Source organism: Echeneis naucrates, chromosome 4, assembly GCF_900963305.1.
Source record: "Echeneis naucrates chromosome 4, fEcheNa1.1, whole genome shotgun sequence".
Classification (NCBI taxonomy): domain Eukaryota; kingdom Metazoa; phylum Chordata; class Actinopteri; order Carangiformes; family Echeneidae; genus Echeneis; species Echeneis naucrates.
The window spans coordinates 18,604,705-18,627,957 of NC_042514.1; the positions used below are offsets into that span (position 1 = coordinate 18,604,705).

The window sequence follows — 23,253 nt, forward strand, 5'->3', positions numbered from 1 at the left end:
GAAGATGTTTATCTGAAGCTGCTGTGGCTAAATTTAAAGAGAACATTTGGTCATCATTCCCAACAATGCCATATCTAAATCTAAATTTAAATGAGGATTTCTCCCATACGCAGGTTGATGACCTTGTGACTAGCACTATGGCCACACTGCGTTCGAATCTTGATAATGCTGCCCCTCTCAAAAAGAAAGTATTCAATCTGAGGAGGATGGCTCCCTGGTATAGTTACCAAATCCGTACCTTGAAGCAGACATCAAGGAAATTAGAAAGAAACTGGCGTTCCAGTAAGTCAGAAGAGTCTCACAGAGCCTGGAAAGACAGCCTAAAAACGTATAAAAAAGCTCTCCGCAGTGCTAGAAGTTCATATTACTCAGCACTCATAGAAGAAAACAAGAACAACCCCAGGTTTCTCTTCAGCACTGTAGCCAGGCTGACAGAGAGCCATAGCTCAGTTGAACCAGTGATCCCCTTAGCTCTAAGCAGTAATGATTTTATTAGTTTTTTTTTCAGACAAAATTCTCACGATCAGAGAAAGAATTTATCAGCTCTTGCCTACGTTAGATAAAAATCCCCTTCTGAAGACGGCAACTGCTGAATCAGCTGCGGCGCCTCTTTTACATCTGGAATCATTCTCACCTCTAAATCTCTCAGCTAGCTTCTATAGTTTCATCATCCAGACCGTCAATCTGTCTATTAGACCCAGTACCAACTAGCCTCTTTAAAGAGATCTTTTATGTAATTGAGCCGTTTATTCTAGATTTGGTTAATCTGACTTTATTTCTGGGTTATGTACCTCAGGCACTTAAGACTGCGGTCATCAAACCCCAGCTTAAAAAGCCTAATCTTGATCCAGATGTTTTGGCAAACTATAGACCCATATCGAACCTTCCATTTATTTCTAAAATCATTGAGAAAGCTGTAGCAAACAACTACACGAGCATCTGGATGGGAACAGTTTGTTTGAAGAGTTTCAGTCAGGATTTAGAGCCCATCATAGCACAGAAACAGCGCTGGTTAAAGTCTCCAATGACATTCTAATGGCCTCAGACAATGGATCAGCCTCCATACTTCGCCTTCTAGATCTTAGTGCTGCATTCGACACCATAGATCATAATATTTTACTACAGAGACTGGAACATGAAATTGGAATTAAAGGAACTGCACTAAAGTGGTTCAAATCCTACTTATCAGATAGACATCAGTTTGTTCATGTAAACAACAGCTCCTCCTCATGTACTGTAGTCAGTCATGGAGTCCCGCAGGGTTCGGTACTTGGACCAATCCTCTTTACGCTTTATCTGCTTCCTCTAGGCAACATTATCAGGAAACACAGCATCAATTTCCACTGCTACGCAGACGATACTCAGCTGTACCTATCAATGAAGCCAAATGAAGTCAGTCAGATAGTCAGACTGCAGGCATGTCTTGAAGACATAAAAGTCTGGATGACTGGAAATTTTTTACTTCTCAACTCTGACAAAACAGAAGTTATTGTACTCGGTCCTAAGCACCTCAGAAAAATACTATCTAATCATCTCATCAGTTTGGACGGCATTACTTTGGCCTCCAGCTCCACTGTAAGAAACCTTGGAGTAATTTTTGACCAGGACATGTCCTTTGTCCCTCACATAAAACAAGTTAGTCGGGCAGCTTTCTTCCACCTGAGAAACATTAGGAAAATCAGAAACATCCTCTCTCAGGATGATGCAGAAAAACTAGTCCATGCATTTGTAACTTCTAGGCTGGACTACTGTAACTCATTACTATCTGCATGTCCAAACAAATCTCTAAAAGGCCTTCAGTTAATTCAGAACGCTGCTGCACGAATATTAACAGGAACTAGGAAAAGAGATCACATCTCTCCCGTGTTAGCTGCTCTTCATTGGCTGCCAGTAAAATATAGAGTAAAATTCAAAATCCTTCTTTTAACGTATAAAGCTCTTAATGGCCAAGCTCCATCGTATCTCAGAGAGCTCATAGTTCCTTACTGTCCTAGCAGGCCACTCCGCTCTCTAGATGGAGGTTTACTTGTGGTTCCTAGAGTCTCCAAGAGTAAATCGGGAGGCAGATCGTTCAGTTATCAGGCTCCTCTTCTATGGAACCAACTCCCAGCATCGGTCCGGGGGGCGGACTCTTTAGTAACTTTCAAGACCAGGCTTAAAACTTTCCTGTATGACAGAGCGTACAGTTAAAAAGTCCTCTACTCTTTAGGTATGCTGCTATAGGCCTAGGCTGCTGGGGGAAGGACTGAGCTTCTCTCTCTCTCTCTCTCTCTCTCTCTCTCTCTCTCTCGCTCTCTGTCTCTCCCTGTCACCCTCTCTCCCTCTTTCTCTCTAACTCCCTCCTTGCATGCGCTGATAAAAACCATCCTTCTTAAAAAAAAAAACAAAAAAAAACAAAACAGTTTCACCCAGTTCTAAGCATTTATACTGCATTTACTAACCATGTTCTGCCAAAGTCTCTGTCTCTCCCAGTTCCTCTCCTCTCTCTCCCTGTCCTCATCCTGCAGGTGGTGACTCATCTCCATCCCATGTTCCTGCAACACCTGCTGGTCCCATATAGCATGAATTCTGTATTACAGCTCAACTCCATGAACTTCATGCAACAACATGTTCCTGCCTACACCCCCCCCCTCCAATGCCTGCCTGCCTGTCTCTCTCTCTCTCTCTCTCTCTCTCTCTCTCTCTCTCTCTCTCTCTCAACCCAACCGGTCGAGGCAGATGGCCGCCCCCCCTGAGCCTGGTTCTGCTCGAGGTTTCTGCCTCTTAAAGGAAGTTTTTCCTTTCCACTGTTGCCAAGTGCTTGCTCATCGGGGGATCTGTTGGGTCTCTTTAAATAAATTTATAAAGAGTTTGGTCTAGACCTGCTCTATATGTAAAGTACCTTGATGTAACTTTGTTATGATTTGGCGCTATACAAATAAATCTGATTTGATTTGATTTGGTTTGATATACTCACGAGAAGTCTTGAAGTGAAGCATCAGCTGACCTCTGACCTCTCTGCCATTGTTGAAAAAGAATTACAGAAAATACTGTTCCTGCCCAGTTTCGAAATGGGGACCTTTTGCATGTGAGGCGAACGTGATGACCACTACACTACAGAAACCTGTACAGGACACCCTCTTCCCCTTGATGATGAAATGCCATCGTTACTACTGTTGTGATGGCCTCCCACGTGCTCTGAAAAGAACAATAGAGAGGCCTACATCCTGAAGCCTGGGCCAGAGTTGTCTGCCTGTTTGGAAATGGCGCCATGACCCCAGGATCCACCCCTAGGGTGTGGTTTTGAGTTTGAACAGGAGGGCATTTGCTAGACACCAGCGCCCTCAGCAGGGATCCCCGATGACGTCACACAGGTAATAAAGACGCTCCATGGCTCTTGATCTTCGCTTTTTCCCAGTGCCCCGGTTGTGGGAGAGAGCTGTCCCAGCTTTTGTCTGGACCTCTCCAATGATATTCTAATTTCTTCAGACAATGGATCAGCCTCCATACTTCTCCTTTTGGATCTTAGTGCTGCTTTCGACACCATAGATCACAATATTTTACTAGAGACTGGAACATGAAATTGGGATTAAAGGAACTGCAATAAGGTGGTTCAAATCCTATTTATCAGATAGACATCAGTTTGTTCATGTTCACAACAGCTCCTCCTCATGCACTGCAGTCAGTTATGGAGTCCCACAGGTTTGGGTACTAGAACCAATCGTCTTTACGCTTCATCTAGGCACCAAATGCCATCTTTACTACCACGTTACTACAGCAAATCTGTTTCTGCCCAGGTTCGAACTGGGGACCTTTCGCGTGTAAGGCGAACGTGATGACCACTACACTACAGAAACCTGAGCACAAGCTGCTCTGCCCCTTCTGTCAGGTTTAAGCCACCTAGAACATGATGAAACACAGGGAAGAAAGACAAAGGACAACAGCGCTCATTTTTACTTGCAAGGAGAACAGACAGAGATATGTTCAGTTACATTCTCTAACTGCTCTGACGTATCTCTTCCGTTCTCCCCTCTTTATTTCCTTAGGGTGGTCCCTAGTTAGTATGATCTCAAGTCCTGTAAGAAAAACAAAAGTTTCTGCATTCCTGCAGGGTTAGTAAAAGTACAGAAGATACTCATGAGAAGTCTTGAAGTAAAGTATTAGCTGATCTCTGTACCTTTGTTAAGAAACACAGAAAGTTCTGTTTCTGCCCAGTTTCAAACTGTGGACCTTTCGCATGTGAGGTAAACGTGACGACCACTACACTACCGAAACCTGAATGCAAACTGCTCCGCCCCTTCCAATCTAATGATTTCTGACGTGAACAGGTACTTTCATAAAAGCTGCATTTGCTCTTACCGTTGCATCACCGAAATTTGGTCTTCCTACGAATAGACGCAGATACTGGCAGGTATACTCATGAGAAGTCTTGAAGTGAAGCATCAGCTGACCACTGACCTCTCTGCATTCGTTGAAAAAAAAAAAAATCAAGTTGTGTTTCTGCGCAGTTTCGAACTGGGGACCTTTCGCGTGTGAGGCGAACGTGATGACCACTACACTACAGAAACCTGCCACGGGCACGCCCTTCCCATTGACGATGAAATGCCATCGTTACTTCAAATATTGAAGTCGCTGAGAATGTAAGCAACACATCAAAAACATCGCGAAAGCAAATGCTCTAATCGAATTAAGAGGTATGCCTTCACTTCGCTACTTGGACCAATCCTCTTTACGCTTCATCTGCTTCCTCTAGGCAACATTATCATGACATCAGACATGTCTTGAACACATACAAGTCTGGATGACCCATAATTTTTTTACTCCTTAATTCTGACAAAACTGACATGCCATTGTTACTACAAACATTACAGAAAGCGAGAATGCAAGTGATGCACCAAAAGCATAGTTGAAGCCAATTCTCCAAACTAATTCTGAGGTAGGCCTGACCTAATACACACATCCTACTCTCCTGCATTAATTCCATAATCAGAGTCCACAACAAATCTGGGTAGTTTTCCAACCCAGCGCTGGTTAAATAGTGGACCGACTAAACGTTGGGTTAACTTCACCAAACAAACTGGGTCTGTTCATTCAACCCAGGAAGATGGGTTGTTAAAATATCCCTAATATGGCTTATATTGACTATAATACTGGATTAATTTCACCCCACTAATGGGATATTATTATTGTTTTTGTTGCTCCACCATATAATGTGAAAAATTATCAAAAAAAGTATAGATTTCTCTGGCACAACTGATGGTCATCAGTTTAACTACACATGATCATACTCACACCAGGTCTAGCATTTTCTTGTACATCTTATTGACTATCTGACCTCTCTGCCTTTGTTAAGAAAGAAAAAAATTAAGTTCTGTTTTTGCCCAGTTTCGAACTGGGGACCTTTCGCATATTAGGCGAACGTGATGACCACTATACTACAGAAACCTGCACAGGCCAGCCCCTTCCCCTTGATGATGAAATGCCATCGTTACTACGAAAATTTAAGCAACTGAGAATGCAAGGCAAGAACCAAAAACATCGCGAAAGCCAATTCTCCAATTGAATTAAGAGGTATGCAGTAACTAAAAAGAAATGCTGCTCTGTTTCCAGCTGACAGCAAACATGTTTCCGCCCAGTTTCGAACTGGGGACCTTTCACCACAGAGAAATGCGATCTAATCATAATCAGCCTGGATGGCATTATGTTGGCTTCCAGCTCCACTGTTAGAAACCTTGGTGGAACCTTTGACCAGGACATGTCCTTTGTCCCTCACATAAAAGAAGTCAGTAGGGCAGCTTTGTTCCACCTGAGAAACATCAGGAAAATCAGAGACATCCTCTCTCAGGATGATGCAGAAAAACTCGTCCATGCATTTTAACTTTCAGGCTGGACTACTGTAACTCGTTACTATCTAGATTTCCAAAAAATCTCTGAAAGGCCTCTAGACCTGCTCTTCATGTAAAGTACCTTTATGTCACGTTGTTATGATTTGACGCAATACAAAGACCTGCCCCTCATGTAATTTTACTACGAAAATTGAAGCAGCTGAGAATGCAAGGCAAGAACCAAAAACATCGCTAAAGCCAATTTTTCTAATTGAATTAAGAGGTATGCCTTAACTAAAAAGAGATGCTGATTTATTTCCAATTGACAGCAAACATGTTTCCGCCCAGTTTCGAACTGGGGACCTTTCGCGTGTGAGGCAAACGTGATGACCACTACACTACGTAAACCTGCAAAGGTCACTGCCTTCCCCTTGACAATGAAATGCCATCGTTACTACAGCAATTATACAAACAAACAGCTGAAGCCATTTCTCTAATCTAAATCAGAGGTAGCAATAACCAAACACAGCAATGATCTCTCTACCTTTGTTAAGAAACACAGCAAGTTCTGCTTCTGCCCAGTTTCAAACTGTGGACCTTTCGCGTGTGAGGCTAACGTGACGACCACTACACTACCGAAACCTGAATGCAAACTGTTCCGCCCCTTCCAATCTAATGATTTCTGACGTGAACAGGTACTTTCATAAAAGCTGTATTTGCTCTTACCGTTGCATCACCGAAATTTGGTCTTCCTACGAATAGAAGCAGATACTGGCAGGTATACTCACGAGAAGTCTTGAAGTGAAGCATCAGCTGACCACTGACCTCTCTGCATTCGTTGAAAAAAAAAAAAATTAAGTTGTGATTCTGCCTAGTTTCGAACTGGGGACCTTTTGCGTGTGAGGCGAACGTGATGACCACTACACTACAGAAACCTGCACTGGTCACTCCCTTCCCCTTGACGATGAAATGCCATCGTTACTTCGAATATTGCTGACAATGCAAGGGAAAAACCAAAAACATCGCTAAAGGCAATTCTTTAATCGAATTAAGAGGTATGCATTAACTGGAAAAAAGACGCTGATTTATTTCCAGCTGTGGATCAATCAGTACCCCCACAAGCCCCAAGCAGAGGAGGGCATCGCAGACACCATTCAGGGCCTCATATCACAGGGCGTATGATCTCTGACCTCTCTGCCGTTGTTGGAAAAGAATAACTGAAAAGACAGTTTCTGCCCAGTTTCGAACTGGGGACCTTTCGCGTGTGAGGCGAACGTGATGACCACTACACTACAGAAACCTGCACAGGACACCCTCTTCCCCTTGATGATGAAATGCCATCGTTAATACGAAAATTGAAGCAACTGAGAATGCAAGGCAGGAACCAAAAACATCTGTTTCCAGCTGACAGCAAAGATGTTTCCGCCCAGTTTCGAACTGGGGACCTTTCGCGTGTTAGGCGAACGTGATGACCACTACACTACGGAAACCCGCACAGGTCACCTCCTTCCTTCTGGCCTGGGCCAGAGTTGTCTACCTGTTTGAAAATGGCGCCATGACCCCAGGATCCACCCCTAGGGTATGGTTTTGAGTTTGAACAGGAGGGCATTTGCCAAACGCCAGCGCCCTCAGCAGGGATCCCTGATGACGTCACACAGGTAATGAAGACGCTTCATGGCTCTTGATCTTCGCTTTTTCCCAGTGCCCCAGGTGTGGTAGAGAGCTGTCCCAGCTTTCGAGTAACAGCAGCGGTGTCCCTGACACCAGAACAATTGCAGTGGTATCAGATGTCGGAAGAGGCCGTCCCACAAGTGTCTCTGGCTTTACATCCTAAACATCAGGTTAAAGAATTGGGTGGGATGGTAAAACTAGCATTAGCACAGGATGATTGGGTTATCACGGACATTCGCGGAGTACTTTATTCGGCTAGAGCCAACATATACTCAATTCAAGTAGAAGCCGTAGATAGCTCAGTTCTGGAGGAGGCCCAGGTCTCCCAGTTTCACGGTAGAGAAAAAACAGATCACCCTGAGGCTGCGTCTATCATTGACTCTCTACCAGAGTCCATATGGGCGCAGGGCCCGACAGATGTGCGACTGGTGCAATGTGAACCATTAACTTTTGAGGTTAACACCTCTGATCCAGTGTGGATCAATCAGTACCCCCACAAGCCCCAAGCAGAGGAGGGCATCGCAGACACCATTCAGGGCCTCATTTCACAGGGCGTATGATCTCTGAGCTCTCTGCCGTTGTTGAAAAAGAATAACTGAAAACACAGTTTCTGCCCAGTTTCAAACTGGGTATCTTTCGCCTGTAATGCAAACGTGATGACCACTACACTACAGAAAACTGCACTGGACACTCCCTTCCCCTTGACGATGAAATGCCATCGTTACTTCGAATATAGCTGACAATGCAAGGGAAGAACCAAAAACATTGCTAAAGGCAATTCTTTAATCGAATTAAGAGGTATGCATTAACTGGAAAAAAGACTACTTCGAAAAGTCACGAGAAGTCTTGAAGTGAAGCATCAGCTGATCAGCCCCTTCCCCTTGATGATGAAATGCCATCATTAATACGAAAATTGAAGCAACTGAGAATGCAAGGCAGGAACCAAAAACATCTGTTTCCAGCTGACAGCAAACCTGTTTCCGCCCAGTTTCGACCACTACACTACGGAAACCCGCACAGGTCACCTCCTTCCGCTTATCAAGAAATGCCATCATTACCACTGTTGCGACAGCCTCCCACGTGCTCTGAAAAGAACAATCGAGAATCCCACATCCTGAAGCCTGGGCCAGAGTTGTCTACCTGTTTGAAAATGGCACCATGACCCCAGGATCCACCCCTAGGGCATGGTTTTGAGTTTGAACAGGAGGGCATTTGCCAAACGCCTCTCTGCCGTTGTTGAAAAAGAATAACTGAAAACACAGTTTCTGCCCAGTTTCAAACTGGGGATCTTTCCCGTGTAATGCAAACGTGATGACCGATACACTACGGAAACCTGCACTGGACACTCCCTTCCCCTTGACGATGAAATGCCATCGTTACTTCGAATATTGCTGACAATGCAAGGGAAGAACCAAAAACATCGCTAAAGGCAATTCTTTAATCGAATTAAGAGGTATGCATTAACTGGAAAAAAGACGCTGATTTATTTCCAGCTGACAGCAAAGATGCTACCGCCCAGTTTCGAACTGGGGACCTTTCGCGTGTCAGGCGAACATGACGACCACTACACTACAGAAACCTGAATGCAAGCTGCTCCGCCCCTTCCAATCTAATGATTTCTGACGTGAACAGGTACTTACATAAAAGCTGCATTTGCTCTTCCAGTTGCATCACCGAAATTTGGTCTTCCTAAGAATAGATGCAGATACTGGCAGGTATGGCTAGTTATTTTACTTCCTAACATTCATCGTTATTGGGTGCGGTAAGCGTGTTGCGTCATTTCTGGTCACTGGCGGTTGTGCTCTCTATTGTGCTTGTGTTGTTTCCACTGTTCTTCTGCTATTATTTCCTAATTCACTCGAGTAATCAGGCAGAAAATTATTTTCACACCAACACTAGGTTTTAGAAGTCAATATCTCCCCTTTCTCCAAAGTTTATAACCGTTTCTGTTCCTCCGCTAATCAAACTACCCGATTAGCAATGTCCTCTAGCTCTCTGTCTCCACTCTCTGTTCCTCCTTCTCCTCCTCCTCTCCTCTCCTGTTCTCTGTGCCTCATGTGTAGTTATTCTTCTGCCTCCTTTTATGATAGCACCTCTTGTCATAGATGTAGGATGATGGTAGAAATGGAGGCGAAGATTAATGAGTTAGGTAGCCCAACTTATGCTAGTGTAGTTAGCCCCCCCCCTGTAGCCGGTGCGGACCAACCTAGACGAGCTCATACAGCAGCTAAGATAGTTTCCTCCCCCCCAGTGGCTCCCGAGCAGCCGGGATCTAGTCAGGGCGGCTGGGTGACTGTCCGAGACAAGAGGCATAGTCGTAGGCAGCAGCCCCCGGTTCACCATCGACCAGTTCACGTTTCCAACAGGTTCTCCCCTCTCAGCGACACACCCGCTGAAAAGCCGACTCTAGTGATTGGTGATTCTATTCTGAGAAACGTGAAGTTAGCGACACCGGCGGCCATAGTGAAGTGTATCCCGGGGGCCAGAGCAGGCGACATCCAGTCTTATCTGAAACTGCTGGCTAAGGGTAAACGTAAATATGCTAATATTGTAGTTCACGTCGGCAGTAACGACACCCGACTTCGCCAGTCGGAAGTCACAAAAATGAATGTGGAATCGGTGTGTACTTTTGCTAAAACGATGTCGGACACTGTAGTTTTCTCCGGCCCCCTCCCCAATCGGACCAGTGATGACATGTACAGCCGCATGTCGTCATTTAACCGCTGGCTGTCGAGGTGGTGTCCCGAAAACAACGTGGGCTACATAGATAACTGGAAGTCTTTCTGGGGGAGACCTGGTCTAATTAGGAGAGATGGTGTCCATCCCACCGTGGACGGGGCCGCTCTCATTTCTAGAAATATGGCCGATTTTATTAGAAATCCAAAACCCTGACAATCCCGGGTCTAGACCAGGAGGCAGAGCCGCAGTTTAACACGCTCCTCTGCGCCTCAGTCAGAGCGGTCATCTGCCGAGAATAGAATAGTCTCTGTCTATGTTTAGGTCTATAGAAACCGTGTCTGTCCCCCGACGACCTAAATTTAGAAAAGTTAATAAACTCAAATTAAACAAAAGAGGAGCTAAAAACAAAAACCTAACTGTAATTAAAACAGCCACAAACTTAGTCTCAAATAACACTGCGATCAAATGTGGACTGTTGAACATTCGATCATTATCATCAAAATCTCTACTAGTAAATGATCTCATAGCTGATCACCATATTGATTTATTTTGTATAACTGAAACGTGGCTGCAGCAGGATGAGTATGTTAGCATTAATGAAGCTACACCCCCAACTCATGTTAACTTTCATATCCCTCGTACCACAGGTCGAGGAGGTGGGGTGGCTGCAATATTTCAGTCAAGCCTATTAATCAACCCCAGACCAAAATCTGGCTGCAGGTCTTTTGAAAGCCTCACTCTTAGTCTCTCCCACTCGGACTGGAAAGGTGAAAAACCAGTTCTGTTAGTTACAGTATACCGTCCACCTGGTCCGTACTCAGAATTCCTATCAGAGTTTTCTGAGTTTATATCAGAGTTAGTACTTAGTACAGATAAAATCATTATTCTGGGAGATTTCAATATACATGTTGATGTAGAAAGCGACAGCCTTAGTTCTGGGTTTCTTTCCCTACTAGACTCAATTGGCTTTTCCCAGCACGTGAATGAACCCACTCACTTTTACAATCATATCCTTGATCTTGTTCTAACTTATGGCATTGAAATTGACAAGCTAACAATTCTTCCCCAAAATTCTCTCCTGTCTGACCATTACCTTATTACATTTGAGTTTACTTTAATGGGCTCCACAGCATTGAGGAATAAATTCAGCTATAGAAGATGTTTATCTGAAGCTGCTGTGGCTAAATTTAAAGAGAACATTTGGTCATCATTCCCAACAATGCCATATCTAAATCTAAATTTAAATGAGGATTTCTCCCATACGCAGGTTGATGACCTTGTGACTAGCACTATGGCCACACTGCGTTCGAATCTTGATAATGCTGCCCCTCTCAAAAAGAAAGTATTCAATCTGAGGAGGATGGCTCCCTGGTATAGTTACCAAATCCGTACCTTGAAGCAGACATCAAGGAAATTAGAAAGAAACTGGCGTTCCAGTAAGTCAGAAGAGTCTCACAGAGCCTGGAAAGACAGCCTAAAAACGTATAAAAAAGCTCTCCGCAGTGCTAGAAGTTCATATTACTCAGCACTCATAGAAGAAAACAAGAACAACCCCAGGTTTCTCTTCAGCACTGTAGCCAGGCTGACAGAGAGCCATAGCTCAGTTGAACCAGTGATCCCCTTAGCTCTAAGCAGTAATGATTTTATTAGTTTTTTTTTCAGACAAAATTCTCACGATCAGAGAAAGAATTTATCAGCTCTTGCCTACGTTAGATAAAAATCCCCTTCTGAAGACGGCAACTGCTGAATCAGCTGCGGTGCCTCTTTTACATCTGGAATCATTCTCACCTCTAAATCTCTCAGAGCTAGCTTCTATAGTTTCATCATCCAGATCTTTTATGTAATTGAGCCGTTTATTCTAGATTTGGTTAATCTGACTTTATTTCTGGGTTATGTACCTCAGGCACTTAAGACTGCGGTCATCAAACCCCAGCTTAAAAAGCCTAATCTTGATCCAGATGTTTTGGCAAACTATAGACCCATATCGAACCTTCCATTTATTTCTAAAATCATTGAGAAAGCTGTAGCAAAACAACTACACGAGCATCTGGATGGGAACAGTTTGTTTGAAGAGTTTCAGTCAGGATTTAGAGCCCATCATAGCACAGAAACAGCGCTGGTTAAAGTCTCCAATGACATTCTAATGGCCTCAGACAATGGATCAGCCTCCATACTTCGCCTTCTAGATCTTAGTGCTGCATTCGACACCATAGATCATAATATTTTACTACAGAGACTGGAACATGAAATTGGAATTAAAGGAACTGCACTAAAGTGGTTCAAATCCTACTTATCAGATAGACATCAGTTTGTTCATGTAAACAACAGCTCCTCCTCATGTACTGTAGTCAGTCATGGAGTCCCGCAGGGTTCGGTACTTGGACCAATCCTCTTTACGCTTTATCTGCTTCCTCTAGGCAACATTATCAGGAAACACAGCATCAATTTCCACTGCTACGCAGACGATACTCAGCTGTACCTATCAATGAAGCCAAATGAAGTCAGTCAGATAGTCAGACTGCAGGCATGTCTTGATGACATAAAAGTCTGGATGACTGGAAATTTTTTACTTCTCAACTCTGACAAAACAGAAGTTATTGTACTCGGTCCTAAGCACCTCAGAAAAATACTATCTAATCATCTCATCAGTTTGGACGGCATTACTTTGGCCTCCAGCTCCACTGTAAGAAACCTTGGAGTAATTTTTGACCAGGACATGTCCTTTGTCCCTCACATAAAACAAGTTAGTCGGGCAGCTTTCTTCCACCTGAGAAACATTAGGAAAATCAGAAACATCCTCTCTCAGGATGATGCAGAAAAACTAGTCCATGCATTTGTAACTTCTAGGCTGGACTACTGTAACTCATTACTATCTGCATGTCCAAACAAATCTCTAAAAGGCCTTCAGTTAATTCAGAACGCTGCTGCACGAATATTAACAGGAACTAGGAAAAGAGATCACATCTCTCCCGTGTTAGCTGCTCTTCATTGGCTGCCAGTAAAATATAGAGTAGAATTCAAAATCCTTCTTTTAACGTATAAAACTCTTAATGGCCAAGCTCCATCGTATCTCAGAGAGGTCATAGTTCCTTACTGTCCTAGCAGGCCACTCCGCTCTCTAGATGGAGGTTTACTTGTGGTTCCTAGAGTCTCCAAGAGTAAATCTGGAGGCAGATCGTTCAGTTATCAGGCTCCTCTTCTATGGAACCAACTCCCAGCATCGGTCCGGGGGGCGGACTCTTTAGTAACTTTCAAGACCAGGCTTAAAACTTTCCTGTATGACAGAGCGTACAGTTAAAAAGTCCTCTACTCTTTAGGTATGCTGCTATAGGCCTAGGCTGCTGGGGGAAGGACTGAGCTTCTCTCTCTCTCTCTCTCTCTCTCTCTCTCTCTCTCTCGCTCTCTGTCTCTCCCTGTCACCCTCTCTCCCTCTTTCTCTCTAACTCCCTCCTTGCATGCGCTGATAAAAACCATCCTTATTAAAAAAAAAACAAAAAAAACAAAACAGTTTCACCCAGTTCTAAGCATTTATACTGCATTTACTAACCATGTTCTCTGTCTCTGTCTCTCCCAGTTCCTCTCCTCTCTCTCCCTGTCCTCATCCTGCAGGTGGTGACTCATCTCCATCCCATGTTCCTGCAACACCTGCTGGTCCCATATAGCATGAATTCTGTATTACAGCTCAACTCCATGAACTTCATGCAACAACATGTTCCTGCCTACACCCCCCCCCCTCCAATGCCTGCCTGCCTGTCTCTCTCTCTCTCTCTCTCAACCCAACCGGTCAAGGCAGATGGCCGCCCCCCCTGAGCCTGGTTCTGCTCGAGGTTTCTGCCTCTTAAAGGAAGTTTTTCCTTTCCACTGTTGCCAAGTGCTTGCTCATCGGGGGATCTGTTGGGTCTCTTTAAATAAATTTATAAAGAGTTTGGTCTAGACCTGCTCTATATGTAAAGTGCCTTGATGTAACTTTGTTATGATTTGGCGCTATACAAATAAATCTGATTTGATTTGATTTGATTTGATATACTCACGAGAAGTCTTGAAGTGAAGCATCAGCTGACCTCTGACCTCTCTGCCATTGTTGAAAAAGAATTACAGAAAATACTGTTCCTGCCCAGTTTCGAACTGGGGACCTTTCGCGTGTGAGGCGAACGTGATGACCACTACACTACAGAAACCTGTACAGGACACCCTCTTCCCCTTGTTGATGAAATGCCATCGTTATTACTGTTGTGATGGCCTCCCACGTGCTCTGAAAAGAACAATAGAGAGGCCGACATCCTGAAGCCTGGGCCAGAGTTGTCTGCCTGTTTGGAAATGGCGCCATGACCCCAGGATCCACCCCAAGGGTGTGGTTCTGAGTTTGAAGAGGAGGGCATTTGCTAGACACCAGCGCCCTCAGCAGGGATCCCCGATGACGTCACACAGGTAATAAAGACGCTCCATGGCTCTTGATCTTCGCTTTTTCCCAGTGCCCCAGTTGTGGGAGAGAACTGTCCCAGCTTTTGTCTGGACCTCTCCAATGATATTTTAATTGCTTCTGACAATGGATCAGCCTCCATACTTCTCATTTTGGATCTTAGTGCTGCTTTCGACACCATGCACCATGCACTAAGGTGGTTCAAATCCTATTTATCAGATAGACATCAGTTAGTTCATGTTAACAACAGCTCCTCCTCATGCGCTGCAGTCTGTTATGGAGTCCCACAGGGTTCGCTACTTGGACCAATCCTCTTTATGCTTCATCTACTTCCTCTCGGCAACATTATCAGGACATCAGACATTTCTTGAACACATACAAGTCTGGATGACCCATCATTTTTTACTCCTTAATTCTGACAAAACTGAAGTTGTTGTACTCGGCCCGAAGCACCTCAGAGAAATGCAATCTAATCATAATCAGTCTGGATGGCATTACGTTGGTGTCCAGCTCCACTGTAAGAAATCTCGGAGTAACCTTTGACCAGGACATGTCCTTTGTCCCTGACATAAAAGAAGTCAGTAGGGCAGCTTTGTTCCCCCTGAGAAAAATTAAGTAAATCAGAGACATCCTCTCTCAGGATGATGCAGAAAAACTCGTCCATGTATTTGTAACTTCTAGGCTGGACTACTGTAACTCGTTACTATCTAGATGTCCAAACAAATCTCTGAAAGGCCTTCAGTTGATTCAGAACGCTACAGCAAGAAAATTAACAGTCACTAGGAAATGAGATCACATCTCTCCCGTGTTAGCTGCTTTTCATTGGCTGCCAGTAAAATATAGAGTAGAATTTAAAATCCTTCCGTTAACATATAAAGCTCTTAATGGCTGAGCTCCATCACGTCTCAGAGAGCTCATAGTTCCTTACTGTCTTAGTAGGCCACTCCACTCTCTAGGTGGAGGTTAACTTGTGGTTCCTAGAGTCTTCAAGAAGAAATCTGGAGGCGGCTCTTTCAGTTAACAGGCTCCTCTTCCATGGAACCAACTTCCAGTATCGTTTTGGGGGGCGGACTCTTACGCAAATTTCAAGATCAGGCTGAAAACTTTCTTATATGACAGAGCTTATAGTTAAAAAGTTAAAGTCTTCTACTCTTTAGCTATGCTACTATAGGCCTAGGCTGCTGGGGGAAGGACTGAGCTTCTCTCTCTCTCTCTCTCTCTCTCTCCCTGTTTCTCCCAGTTCTAAGCATTTGTACTGCATTTACTAACCATGTTTTCCCGAAGTCTGTCTCTCCCAGCTCCCCTCCTCACTCCCTGTCCTCATCCTGCAAGTGGTGACTTCAGGCTGGACTACTGTAACTCGTTACTATCTAGATGTCCAAACAAATCTCTGAAAGGCCTCTAGACCTGCTCTTCATGTAAAGTACCTTTATGTCACTTTGTTATGATTTGGCGCAATACAAAGACCTGCCCCTCATGTAATTTTACTACGAAAATTGAAGCAGCTGAGAATGCAAGGCAAGAACCAAAAACATCGCTAAAGCCAATTTTTCTAATTGAATTAAGAGGTATGCCTTAACTAAAGAGAGATGCTGATTTGTTTCCAATTGATAGCAAACATGTTTCTGCCCAGTTTCGAACTGGGGACCTTTCGCGTGTGAGGCGAACGTGATCACCACTACACTACAGAAACCTGCACAGGTCACTGCCTTCCCCTTGACAATGAAATGCCATCGTTACTACAGCAATTACACAAACAAACAGCTGAGGCCAATTCTCTAATCTAAATCAGAGGTAGCAATAACCAAACACACAGGTCCGGCTTGTGTAGAGCCGACAGCAAATCTGTTTCTGCCCAGGTTCGAACTGGGGACCTTTCGCGTGTAAGGCGAACGTGATGACCACTACACTACAGAAACCTGCCCCGGCCACGCCCTTTCCATTGACGATGAAATGCCATCGTTACTTCAAATATTGAAGTCGCTGAGAATGTAAGCAACGCATCAAAAACATCGCGAAAGCAAATGCTCTAATCGAATTAAGAGGTATGCCTTCACTTCGCTACTTGGACCAATCCTCTTTACGCTTCATCTGCTTCCTCTAGGCAACATTATCATGACATCAGACATGTCTTGAACACATACAAGTCTGGATGACCCATATTTTTTTACTCCTTAATTCTGACAAAACTGACATTCCATTGTTACTACAAACATTACAGAAAGTGAGAATGCAAGTGATGCACCAAAAGCATAGTTGAAGCCAATTCTCCAAACTAATTCTGAGGTAGGCCTGACCTAATACACACATCCTACTCTCCTGCATTAATTCCATAATCAGAGTCCACAACAAATCTGGGTAGTTTTCCAACCCAGCGCTGGTTAAATAGTGGACCGACTAAACGTTGGGTTAGCTTCACCAAACAAACTGGGTCTGTTCATTCAACCCAGGAAGATGGGTTGTTAAAATATCCCCAATATGGCTTATATTGACTATAATACTGGATTAATTTCACCCCACTAATGGGATATTATTATTGTTTTTGTTGCTCCACCATATAATGTGAAAAATTATCAAAAAAAGTATAGATTTCTCTGGCACAACTGATGGTCATCAGTTTAACTACACATGATCATACTCACACCAGGTCTAGCATTTTCTTGTACATCTTATTGACTATCTGACCTCTCTGCCTTTGTTAAGAAAGAAAAAAATTAAGTTCTGTTTTTGCCCAGTTTCGAACTGGGGACCTTTCGCGTATTAGGCGAACGTGATGACCACTATACTACAGAAACCTGCACAAGACAGCCCCTTCCCCTTGATGATGAAAAGCCATCGTTACTACGAAAATTTAAGCAACTGAGAATGCAAGGCAAGAACCAAAAACATCGCGAAAGCCAATTCTCTAATTGAATTAAGAGGTATGCAGTAACTAAAAAGAAATGCTGCTCTGTTTCCAGCTGACAGCAAACATGTTTCCGCCCAGTTTCGAACTGGGGACCTTTCACCACAGAGAAATGCTATCTAATCATAATCAGTCTGGATGGCATTACGTTGGCTTCCAGCTCCACTGTAAGAAACCTTGGTGGAACCTTTGACCAGGACATGTCCTTTGTCCCTCACATAAAAGAAGTCAGTAGGGCAGCTTTGTTCCACCTGAGAAACATCAGGAAAATCAGAGACATCCTCTCTCAAGATGATGCAGAAAAACTCGTCCATGCATTTGTAACTTTCAGGCTGGACTACTGTAACTCGTTACTATCTAGATGTCCAAACAAATCTCTGAAAGGCCTCTAGACCTGCTCTTCATGTAAAGTACCTTTATGTCACGTTGTTATGATTTGGCGCAATACAAAGACCTGCCCCTCATGTAATTTTACTACGAAAATTGAAGCAGCTGAGAATGCAAGGCAAGAACCAAAAACATCGCTAAAGCCAATTTTTCAAATTGAATTAAGAGTTATGCCTTAACTAAAAAGAGATGCTGATTTATTTCCAATTGACAGCAAACATGTTTCCGCCCAGTTTCGAACTGGGGACCTTTCGCGTGTTAGGCGAACGTGATGACCACTACACTACAGAAACCTGAACTAGTCACTGCCTTCCCCTTGACAATGAAATGCCATCGTTACTACAGCAATTACACAAACAGCTGAAGCCAATTCTCTAATCTAAATCAGAGGTAGCAATAACCAAACACACAGGTCCGGCTTGTGTAGAGCCGACAGCAAACATGTTTCTGCCCAGGTTCGAACTGGGGACCTTTCGCGTGTAAGGCGAACGTGATGACCACTACACTACAGAAACCAGAGCACAAGCTGCTCTGCCCCTTCTGTCAGGTTTAAGCCACCTAGAACATGATGAAACACAGGGAAGAAAGACAAAGGACAACAGCGCTCATTTTTACTTGCAAGGAGAACAGACAGAGATATGTTCAGTTACATTCTCAAACTGCTCTGAAGTATCTCTTCCGTTCTCCCCTCTTTATTTCCTTAGGGTGGTCCCTAGTTAGTATGATCTCAAGTCCTGTAAGAAAAACACAAGTTTCTGCATTCCTGCAGGGTTAGTAAAAGTACAAAAGATACTCATGAGAAGTGTTGAAGTAAAGTATTAGCTGATCTTTGACCTCTCTACCTTTGTTAAGAAACACAGAAAGTTCTGTTTCTGCCCAGTTTCAAACTGTGGACCTTTCGCGTGTGAGGCTAACGTGATGACCACTACACTACGGAAACCTGAATGCAAGCTGCTCCGCCCCTTCCAATCTAATGATTTCTGACGTGAACAGGTACTTTCATAAAAGCTGCATTTGCTCTTCCAGTTGCATCACCGAAATTTGGTCTTCCTAAGAATAGATGCAGATACTGGCAGGTATACTCACGAGAAGTCTTGAAGTGAAGCATCAGCTGACCTCTGACCTCTCTGCCTTTGTTGAAAGAGAATTACAGAAAACACAGTTTCTGCCCAGTTCGGAACTGGGGACCTTTCGCGTGTGAGGCGAACGTGATGACCACTACACTACAGAAACCTGCGCAGGATACCCTCTTCCCCTTGATGATGAAATGCCATCGTTAATACGAAAATTGAAGCAACTGAGAATGCAAGGCAGGAACCAAAAACATCTGTTTCCAGCTGACAGCAAACATGTTTCCGCCCAGTTTCGAACTGGGGACCTTTCTCGTGTTAGGCGAACGTGATGACCACTACACTACGGAAACCCGCACAGGTCACCTCCTTCCGCTTATCAAGAAATGCCATCATTAACACTGTTGCGATAATTGCAGTGGTATCAGATGTCGGAAGAGGCCGTCCCACAAGTGTCTCTGGCTTTACATCCTAAACATCAGGCTAAAGAATTGGGTGGGATGGTAAAACTAGCATTAGCACAGGATGATTGGGTTATCACGGACATTCGCAGAGTACTTTATTCGGCTAGAGCCAACATATACTCAATTCAAGTAGAAGCCGTAGATAGCTCAGTTCTGGAGGAGGCCCAGGTCTCCCGGTTTCACGGTAGAGAAAAAACAGATCACCCTGAGGCTGCGTCTATCATTGACTCTCTACCAGAGTCCCTATGGGCGCAGGGCCCGACAGAAGTGCGACTGGTGCAATGTGAACCATTAACTTTTGAGGTGAACACCTCTGATCCAGTGTGGATCAATCAGTACCCCCACAAGCCCCAAACAGAGGAGGGCATCGCAGACACCATTCAGGGCCTCATATCACAGGGCGTATGATCTCTGACCTCTCTGCCGTTGTTGAAAAAGAATAACCGAAAACACAGTTTCTGCCCAATTTCAAACTGGGGATCTTTCGCCTGTAATGCAAACGTGATGACCGATACACTACGGTTCTGAGTTTGAAGAGGAGGGCATTTGCTAGACACCAGCGCCCTCAGCAGGGATCCCCGATGACGTCACACAGGTAATAAAGACGCTCCATGGCTCTTGATCTTCGCTTTTTCCCAGTACCCCGGTTGTGGGAGAGAGCTGTCCCAGCTTTTGTCTGGACCTCTCCAATGATATTCTAATTGCTTCAGACAATGGATCAGCCTCCATACTTCTCCTTTTGGATCTTAGTGCTGCTTTCGACACCATAGATTACAATATTTTACTACAGAGACTGGAACATGAAATTGGGATTAAAGGAACTGCAATAAGGTGGTTCAAATCCTATTTATCAGATAGACATCAGTTTGTTCATGTTCACAACAGCTCCTCCTCATGCACTGCAGTCAGTTATGGAGTCCCACAGGTTTGGGTACTTGGACCAATCGTCTTTACGCTTCATCTAGGCACCAAATGCCATCTTTACTACCGCAATTACACAATGAATTGACCAAACAAACAGCTGAAGCCAACATTTTCTATTCTAAATCAGAGGTAGCACTTACCAAATACAAAGGTCCGGTTTGTCTGCAGTTTTCTCATATTTAGAGCCGACAGCAGATCTGTTTCTGCTCAGGTTTGAACTGGGGATCATTCGCGTGAAAGGCGACCGTGATGACCACTACACTACAGAAACCGGAGCACAAGCTGCTCTGCCCCTTCTGTCAGGTTTAAGCCCCCTACAACATGATTAAACAGGGAAGAAAGACAAAGGACAACAGCGCTCATTTTTACTTGCAAGGAGAACAGACAGAGATATGTTCAGTTACATTCTCTAACTGCTCTGACGTATCTCTTCCGTTCTCCCCTCTTTATTTCCTTAGGGTGGTCCCTAGTTAGTATGATCTCAAGTCCTGTAAGAAAAACACAAGTTTCTGCATTGCTGCAGGGTTAGTAAAAGTACAAAAGATACTCATGAGAAGTCTTGAAGTAAAGTATCAGCTGATCTCTCTACCTTTGTTAAGAAACACAGAAAGTTCTATTTCTGCCCAGTTTCGAACTGTGGACCTTTCGCGTGTGAGGCTAACTTGATGACCACTACACTACAGAAACCTGCACAAGCCAGCCCCTTCCCCTTGATGATGAAATGCCATTGTTACTACGAAAATTGAAGCAACTGAGAATGCAAGGCAAGAACCAAAAACATCGCGAAAGCCAATTCTCTAATTGAATTAAGAGGTATGCAGTAACTAAAAAAAGATGCTGATTTATTTCCAGCTGACAACAAACATGTTTCCGCCCAGTTTCGAACTGGGGACCTTTCGCGTGTTAGGCGAACGTGATGACCACTACACTACGGAAACCCACACAGGTCACCTCCCTCCGCTTATCAAGAAATGCCATCATTACTACTGTTGCGATCGCCTCCCACGTGCTTTGAAAAGAACAATCGAGAGGACTACATCCTGAAGCCTGGGCCAGAGTTGTCTACATGTTTGGAAATGGCGCCATGACCCCAGGATCCACCCCTAGGGTATGGTTCTGAGTTTGAAGAGGAGGGCATTTGCTAGACGCCAGCGCCCTCATCAGGGTTCCCCAATGACGTCACACAGGTAATAAAGACGCTCTCTTGCATTTTTTCCATATTAAGAGCCAACAGCAAATCTGTTTCTACCCAGTTTCAAACTGGGGATCTTTCGCGTGTAATGCAAACGTGATGACCGATACACTACGGAAAGCTGCACTGGACACTCCCTTCCCCTTGACGATGAAATGCCATCATTACTTCGAATATTGCTGACAATGCAAGGGAAGAACCAAAAACATCGCTAAAGCCAATTCTTTAATCGAATTAAGAGGTATGGATTAACTAGAAACAGACGCTGATTTATTTCCAGCTGACAGCAAACATGTTTCCGCGCAGTTTCGCACTGGGGACCTTTCGCGAGTTAGGCGAACGTGATGACCACTACACTACCGAAACCTGAACGCAAGCTGCTCCACCCTTTCCAATCTAATGATTTCTGACGTGAACAGGTACTTTCATAAAAGCTGCATTTGCTCTTCCAGTTGCATCACCGAAATTTGGTCTTCCTAAGAATAGATGCAGATACTGGCAGGTATACTCACGAGAAGTCTTGAAGTGAAGAATCAGCTGACCTCTGACTTCTCTGCCTTTGTTGAAAAAGAATTACAGAAAATATTGTTCATGCCCAGTTTCGAACTGGGGACCTTTCGCGTGTGAGGCGAACGTGATGACCACTACACTACAGAAACCTGTACAGGACACCCTCTTCCCCTTGATGATGAAATGCCATCGTTACCACTGTTGTGATCGCCTCCCACGTGCTCTGAAAAGAACAATAGAGAGGCCTACATCCTGAAGCCTGGGCCAGAGTTGTCTGCCTGTTTGGAAATGGCGCCATGACCCCAGGATCCACCCCTAGGGTGTGGTTCTGAGTTTGAAGAGGAGGGCATTTGCTAGACACCAGCGCCCTCAGCAGGGATCCCCGATGACGTCACACAGGTAATAAAGACGCTCCATGGCTCTTGATCTTCGCTTTTTCCCAGTACCCCGGTTGTGGGAGAGAGCTGTCCCAGCTTTTGTCTGGACCTCTCCAATGATATTCTAATTGCTTCAGACAATGGATCAGCCTCCATACTTCTCCTTTTGGATCTTAGTGCTGCGTTCGACACCATAGATCACAATATTTTACTAGAGACTGGAACATGAAATTGGGATTAAAGGAACTGCAATAAGGTGGTTCAAATCCTATTTATCAGATAGACATCAGTTAGTTCATGTTAACAACAGCTCCTCCTCATGCGCTGCAGTCTGTTATGGAGTCCCACAGGGTTCGCTACTTGGACCAATCCTCTTTATGCTTCATCTACTTCCTCTCGGCAACATTATCAGGACATCAGACATTTCTTGAACACATACAAGTCTGGATGACCCATCATTTTTTACTCCTTAATTCTGACAAAACTGAAGTTGTTGTACTCGGCCCGAAGCACCTCAGAGAAATGCTATCTAATCATAATCAGTCTGGATGGCATTACGTTGGTGTCCAGCTCCACTGTAAGAAACCTCGGAGTAACCTTTGACCAGGACATGTCCTTTGTCCCTGACATAAAAGAAGTCAGTAGGGCAGCTTTGTTCCCCCTGAGAAAAATTAAGTAAATCAGAGACATCCTCTCTCAGGATGATGCAGAAAAACTCGTCCATGTATTTGTAACTTCTAGGCTGGACTACTGTAACTCGTTACTATCTAGATGTCCAAACAAATCTCTGAAAGGCCTTCAGTTGATTCAGAACGCTACAGCAAGAAAATTAACAGTCACTAGGAAATGA

General features: G+C 44.2%; 17 non-coding genes across 17 annotated transcripts; all 17 read right to left on the reverse strand.

Moving 5' to 3' along the window:
• Nucleotides 1-3,763: 3,763 nt before the first annotated feature.
• On the reverse strand, nucleotides 3,764-3,836 carry trnav-uac (transfer RNA valine (anticodon UAC)). Its single transcript has one exon. It is a non-coding gene; the product is annotated as a tRNA-Val (tRNA).
• Nucleotides 3,837-4,474: 638 nt separating this feature from the next.
• On the reverse strand, nucleotides 4,475-4,547 carry trnav-cac (transfer RNA valine (anticodon CAC)). Its single transcript has one exon. It is a non-coding gene; the product is annotated as a tRNA-Val (tRNA).
• Nucleotides 4,548-5,351: 804 nt separating this feature from the next.
• trnai-aau (transfer RNA isoleucine (anticodon AAU)) lies at nucleotides 5,352-5,424 on the reverse strand. The gene has a single exon. It is a non-coding gene; the product is annotated as a tRNA-Ile (tRNA).
• Nucleotides 5,425-6,139: 715 nt separating this feature from the next.
• On the reverse strand, nucleotides 6,140-6,212 carry trnav-cac (transfer RNA valine (anticodon CAC)). Its single transcript has one exon. It is a non-coding gene; the product is annotated as a tRNA-Val (tRNA).
• Nucleotides 6,213-7,031: 819 nt separating this feature from the next.
• Nucleotides 7,032-7,104, reverse strand: trnav-cac (transfer RNA valine (anticodon CAC)). The gene has a single exon. It is a non-coding gene; the product is annotated as a tRNA-Val (tRNA).
• Nucleotides 7,105-7,221: 117 nt separating this feature from the next.
• Nucleotides 7,222-7,294, reverse strand: trnav-aac (transfer RNA valine (anticodon AAC)). Its single transcript has one exon. It is a non-coding gene; the product is annotated as a tRNA-Val (tRNA).
• Nucleotides 7,295-8,981: 1,687 nt separating this feature from the next.
• Nucleotides 8,982-9,054, reverse strand: trnav-gac (transfer RNA valine (anticodon GAC)). The gene has a single exon. It is a non-coding gene; the product is annotated as a tRNA-Val (tRNA).
• A 5,205-nt stretch (nucleotides 9,055-14,259) lies between these two features.
• On the reverse strand, nucleotides 14,260-14,332 carry trnav-cac (transfer RNA valine (anticodon CAC)). Its single transcript has one exon. It is a non-coding gene; the product is annotated as a tRNA-Val (tRNA).
• Nucleotides 14,333-16,194: 1,862 nt separating this feature from the next.
• trnav-cac (transfer RNA valine (anticodon CAC)) lies at nucleotides 16,195-16,267 on the reverse strand. The gene has a single exon. It is a non-coding gene; the product is annotated as a tRNA-Val (tRNA).
• A 153-nt stretch (nucleotides 16,268-16,420) lies between these two features.
• On the reverse strand, nucleotides 16,421-16,493 carry trnav-uac (transfer RNA valine (anticodon UAC)). Its single transcript has one exon. It is a non-coding gene; the product is annotated as a tRNA-Val (tRNA).
• Nucleotides 16,494-17,296: 803 nt separating this feature from the next.
• Nucleotides 17,297-17,369, reverse strand: trnai-aau (transfer RNA isoleucine (anticodon AAU)). Its single transcript has one exon. It is a non-coding gene; the product is annotated as a tRNA-Ile (tRNA).
• Nucleotides 17,370-18,086: 717 nt separating this feature from the next.
• On the reverse strand, nucleotides 18,087-18,159 carry trnav-aac (transfer RNA valine (anticodon AAC)). Its single transcript has one exon. It is a non-coding gene; the product is annotated as a tRNA-Val (tRNA).
• A 149-nt stretch (nucleotides 18,160-18,308) lies between these two features.
• trnav-uac (transfer RNA valine (anticodon UAC)) lies at nucleotides 18,309-18,381 on the reverse strand. Its single transcript has one exon. It is a non-coding gene; the product is annotated as a tRNA-Val (tRNA).
• Nucleotides 18,382-19,216: 835 nt separating this feature from the next.
• On the reverse strand, nucleotides 19,217-19,289 carry trnav-aac (transfer RNA valine (anticodon AAC)). The gene has a single exon. It is a non-coding gene; the product is annotated as a tRNA-Val (tRNA).
• A 1,233-nt stretch (nucleotides 19,290-20,522) lies between these two features.
• Nucleotides 20,523-20,595, reverse strand: trnae-uuc (transfer RNA glutamic acid (anticodon UUC)). Its single transcript has one exon. It is a non-coding gene; the product is annotated as a tRNA-Glu (tRNA).
• Nucleotides 20,596-21,189: 594 nt separating this feature from the next.
• trnav-aac (transfer RNA valine (anticodon AAC)) lies at nucleotides 21,190-21,262 on the reverse strand. The gene has a single exon. It is a non-coding gene; the product is annotated as a tRNA-Val (tRNA).
• An 840-nt stretch (nucleotides 21,263-22,102) lies between these two features.
• trnav-cac (transfer RNA valine (anticodon CAC)) lies at nucleotides 22,103-22,175 on the reverse strand. The gene has a single exon. It is a non-coding gene; the product is annotated as a tRNA-Val (tRNA).
• Nucleotides 22,176-23,253: the final 1,078 nt, after the last annotated feature.